This window comes from Electrona antarctica, assembly GCF_951216825.1.
Source record: "Electrona antarctica genome assembly, contig: scaffold_160, whole genome shotgun sequence".
NCBI lineage: Eukaryota > Metazoa > Chordata > Actinopteri > Myctophiformes > Myctophidae > Electrona > Electrona antarctica.
The window spans coordinates 69,325-75,000 of NW_027638313.1; positions in this window are offsets into that span (position 1 = coordinate 69,325).

Genomic DNA, 5,676 nt, shown 5'->3' on the forward strand with positions numbered 1-5,676 from the left:
GCACGCACGCACGCACGCACGCACACACGCACGCACGCACGCACACACACACACACACACACAGGAGGAAGACTATTAGGCCTAGTCAGTGATGTAAGCTGCCTGTTAGAAGATGTTCGATTTTTCTTTTTCTTCTGAAAGGCAGGCCCTCAACAACCAGACAGGAGAAAAGATGTCTGCACAAGTATAGTATATCACGCACACAGTGTGTGTGTGCGTGTGCGTGTGGCATGCGTGCGTGCGCGTGCACATTCATGCACGTTCTCCAGAATGTGAGGGCTAAATCCAGGTACTGACGTTTAATCCCCCATGCGTTGGGGGGGGGGGGGGGGGGGGGGGGCAGAACACACCATGTGATTTCATCATCATCAACAACGAGCACAGTGATCCAGGCAATACACTTAATCCCCCCCTCCCCCCCCCCCCCCCCTCCGCACAGCAGGGAGAGACAGACAGACGGGGAAACAAACGCAAGCGGCTGAAATCTGATTACATCCTCACACACACACAGCGTCACAGAATGATGCAGGTTGCTGGAGGGGGAGGGTTGGGGGGAGGTGGGGGTGGTGGTGACTTCTCCACGAGCGCAACAACCGATCCCGCCGCCCACGGCACAATCAACAGACGCCAGACAACATCAGCGTCAGAGACGGGTGACTAAACCAACCGCCTTAGATAAAAGAAATAAATTGTATAAAAATAATAATAATAAGTATACCCGTTTCTAGAGAGAGCTGTGTTGCCGTTACAGCATGACTGATGTCGACCATGACATGGCCCCGGGGCGATGTCGACCATGACATGGCCCCGGGGCGATGTCGACCATGACATGGCCCCGGGGCGATGTCGACCATGACATGTCCGACTAAATGCATCTCATCTGACTGTGATGTCGACCATGACATGGCCCCGGGGCGATGTCGACCATGACATGGCCCCGGGGCGATGTCGACCATGACATGTCCGACTAAATGCATCTCATCTGACTGTGATGTCGACCATGACATGGCCCCGGGGCGATGTCGACCATGACATGGCCCCGGGGCGATGTCGACCATGACATGTCCGACTATATGCATCTCATCTGACTGTGATGTCGACCATGACATGTCGTGTAAATGCATCTCTCCTGACTGTGATGTCGACCATGACATGTCGTGTAAATCCATCTCTCCTGACTGTGATGTCGACCATGACATGTCCGACTAAATGCATCTCATCTGACTGTGATGTCAGGTCAAAATGGGTAAACGCCCACATAGGGGCGTGCCTATGGAGATCCCTGATGTCATAGATTAACGCCCACATAGGGGCGTGCCTATGGAGATCCCTGATGTCATAGGTTACCGCCCACATAGGGGCGTGCCTATGGAGATCTCTGTGTCCGTCGGTGCTTGTCCCTTTTATGCCCATATATGGCCAACCCTAATGTCATCAGATGTTTTGGTCGATAAAGTGCATGTTTTATACCGACGTAGGCCCGCCGTCTCAATCGAAATTGAGCCACGTTGAGACGCCACCGAGCTAGCTAAAGTGAATGCGTTGACGCGTGGAACGTTGCGAAGTTCGCTTTATTGCCAACTCAGGGCCGTCCGAGTTACGTCCCGATCGATCGGCACAGAGTATTGAATCATGGTTTTGTGGTGAGCATTTCCCCCCGACTGCCACTGTCAAGTGTCTACTGGCCAATCGCAGTGCGTCATTTCACAAGTGCGCTGGCCAATCACGTTGTGGTTTTTGCACAAGCGGTGTAGGCTTTGGGATGATGGGCAGACCCAAAATGATTCAGTCCATTATGTCGGAACGAGTCAGCCCACGTGTGTGTGTGTGTGTGTGTGTGTGTGTGTGTGTGTGTGTGTGTGTGTGTGTGTGTGTGTGTGTGTGTGTGTGTGTGTGTGTGTGTGTGTGTGTGTGTGTGTGTGTGTGTGTGTGTGTGTGTGTGTGTGTGTGTGTGTGTGTGTGTGCGTGCGTGCGTGCGTGCGTGCGCGCGCGCGCGTGTGTGTGTGCGTGTGCGTGTGTGTCACCAGGGACAGATGGAGAGCAAAATGAAGAAGTTACTCCACTACGAGTACTGAATAACAATTGCATAATCATAATTCATAATGTCATACTGTATGTAATGAGCAGAAACCTTGCATCTCCATATATCATAATTTAAAATGCCATATTTATTATTATTACACATAAGTGGCGAAAATAGCCACACCTACTACTTGATCTTGCGACAGCGTCACACATGATAATAAAAAATAGCAGATCTACAAGCTCTAACCGTGGTTTCAGATCTACAAGCTCCAACCGTGGTTTCATATCTACAAGCTCCAACCCTGGTTTCAGATCTACAAGCTCTAACCGTGGTTTCAGATCTACAAGCTCTAACCGTGGTTTCAGATCTACAAGCTCTAACCGTGGTTTCAGATCTACAAGCTCTAACCGTGGTTTCAGATCTACAAGCTCCAACCGTGGTTTCAGAACTACAAGCTCTAACCCTGGTTTCAGATCTACAAGCTCTAACCGTGGTTTCAGATCTACAAGCTCTAACCGTGGTTTCAGATCTACAAGCTCCAACCGTGGTTTCAGAACTACAAGCTCTAACCGTGGTTTCAGATCTACAAGCTCTAACCGTGGTTTCAGATCTACAAGCTCTAACCGTGGTTTCAGATCTACAAGCTCTAACCGTGGTTTCAGATCTACAAGCTCTAACCGTGGTTTCAGATCTACAAGCTCCAACCGTGGTTTCAGAACTACAAGCTCTAACCGTGGTTTCAGATCTACAAGCTCCAACCGTGGTTTCGAAGCGTTTTGAGCTTGACAATTTGCCTGACATACTGTAAATATCAGTGAAATATGAGAGCTGAGTGCTGACCAGCTGGTGTGAAATACGGTGATGTGCATGTGCATGTGCATGTGCATGTGCGTGCGTACGTACGTGCGTGCGTGAGAGTGTGTGTGTGAGAGAGAGAGAGAGAATAAGAGAGTATTGATTTGCAGTGTTTGCAGAGAGTTAGCCAAACACTCGGCAGTGGATTTTCTATACTAGTAGTTCCCAACCTATGGGTCGGGACCCCCTCCTAGGTCTATAGGGGTCCCCAGGGGATCTACAACCTATGGGTCGGGACCCCCTCCTAGGTCTATAGGGGTCCCCAGGGGATCTACAAGCTCTACAAGTTCGCTATGAACTTGTAGGTCTGCCATTTTTGAAAAATCGTGAAAATGTGCCTGAAATCATTGAATATATTCAAAGAGTGAACGTTTTTAACTCAAATCTTTGCTTCTGGGGGGTCCCTGGAACAACATATTTTCAGATGGGGGTCGGCGGCCAAATACATATATTTTTTGGGGTCCTTGACATGAAACATTGAGCACCACTGATACAGAAACATGAGGTATTTCAGAAAACTGTCAGGATTTAGAAGACATTTTGTATAAATGGGTTAAAACCTCGAAAAGGGAAAGAAAGGAAAGAAAAACACCACAACTGCAGCAAAAGTAAAACAACAAACTATAAGAACTGGTCAAATAATAAGAAAAGTAAAACAACAAACTATAAGAACTGGTCAAATAATAAGAAAAGTAAAACAACAAACTATAAGAACTGGTCAAATAATATGAAAAGTAAAACAACAAACTATAAGAACTGGTCAAATAATAAGAAAAGTAAAACAACAAACTATAAGAACTGGTCAAATAATATGAAAAGTAAAACAACAAACTATAAGAACTGGTCAAATAATAAGAAAAGTAAAACAACAAACTATAAGAACTGGTCAAATAATAAGAAAAGTAAAACAACAAACTATACTATAAGAACTGGTCAAATAATAAGAAAAGTAAAACAACAAACTATAAGAACTGGTCAAATAATAAGAAAAGTAAAACAACAAACTATACTATAAGAACTGGTCAAATAATAAGAAAAATAAAACAACAAACTATACTATAAGAACTGGTCAAATAATAAGAAAAGTAAAACAACAAACTATACTATAAGAACTGGTCAAATAATATGAGAAAGAGGCAACAGTTGTGAAAGTAGCTGATTTACAAGCTCGGCACAACGCCTCGCATAAATCTAACGCCTTAATCCATTTTGGACTGAGGTCGATTAAAAAAAAGGCTTCAAAATCCTAACATTTTTCTCAAAAAACATGTTTCTGTGCCAGTGGTGCTCAACCTTTTTCATGTCAAGGACCCCCAAAATTATCTCTATTGGGCCCACGGTAGCCTGGTTAATAAACCAGACCGAATCAGCCGTTGGCAATTTTTTTTTGCCTACCAGCGGATTACGGTCTGGCGAGGCTCAGTAGCACGCCTCTTTCCTACAACCGAGAACAGGTCGGACCAATCGGGACACGGTATGCAATATGGGCGGGCTTTGGTACAGTGACGTTCAATGCTTGAGACTTTTGACTGACAGTAGCTCTGACCAATTGCGTCAAAGAGAAAATGTTTGAACCCGCCCCCCGGGAAATGAAATCCAAGTGGAGCCAGCCCAGACTAATATACCGCGACAGTGTTGTGTGATATTAGTCTGGCTTATTAGCCAGGCTAGGCCCACGGACCCCCATCTCAAAATCTGTAGTTCCAGGGAACCCCCCCCCCCCAGAAGCCAATATTTTAGTTAAAAATGTTCGCTCTGAAATATGGCGCAATATATTTGCGCCACATTTTCACGACTTTTAAAAAATAGCAGACCTACAAGCTCGTAGCACGCCACTCGGTGCCGCGCTACGAGCTTGTAGATCTGCTATTTTTCAATAGCTAAAGCATAACATAATGCTTACAACACCAAAAAGGGTTCCCGCCCAAAATGGGTTAATTCCTACATTAGGGCAGCTTTGCTGTGTGGCTCAGGAGGTAGAGCGGGTCGTCCAATGATCCCTGGTACGGCGGTTCGAATCCCGGCTCCCCCTCCTGTCCACATGTGGAAGTGTCCTTGAGCAAGAAGACACTGAACCCTACGTGAGGACGCTGGCGTCGTGTCCTTGAGCAAGAAGACACTGAACCCTACGTGAGGACGCTGGCGTCGTGTCCTTGAGCAAGAAGACACTGAACCCTACGTGAGGACGCTGGCGTCGTGTCCTTGAGCAAGAAGACACTGAACCCTACGTGAGGACGCTGGCGTCAAGAAGACACTGAACCCTACGTGAGGACGCTGGCGTCGACTCCTTGAGCAAGAAGACACTGAACCCTACGTGAGGACGCTGGCGTCAAGAAGACACTGAACCCTACGTGAGGACGCTGGCGTCAAGAAGACACTGAACCCTACGTGAGGACGCTGGCGTCAAGAAGACACTGAACCCTACGTGAGGACGCTGGCGTCAAGAAGACACTGAACCCTACGTGAGGACGCTGGCGTCAAGAAGACACTGAACCCTACGTGAGGACGCTGAACCCTACGTGAAGACACTGAACCCTACGTGAAGACACTGAACCCTACGTGAGGACGCTGGCGTCAAGAAGACACTGAACCCTACGTGAGGACGCTGGCGTCAAGAAGACACTGAACCCTACGTGAGGACGCTGAACCCTACGTGAAGACACTGAACCCTACGTGAAGACACTGAACCCTACGTGAGGACGCTGAACCCTACGTGAGGACACTGAACCCTGCGTGAGGACGCTGGCGTCGACTGTTCGCCGCTTCACCTCCCGACGTCTGAATGAATGAACCAA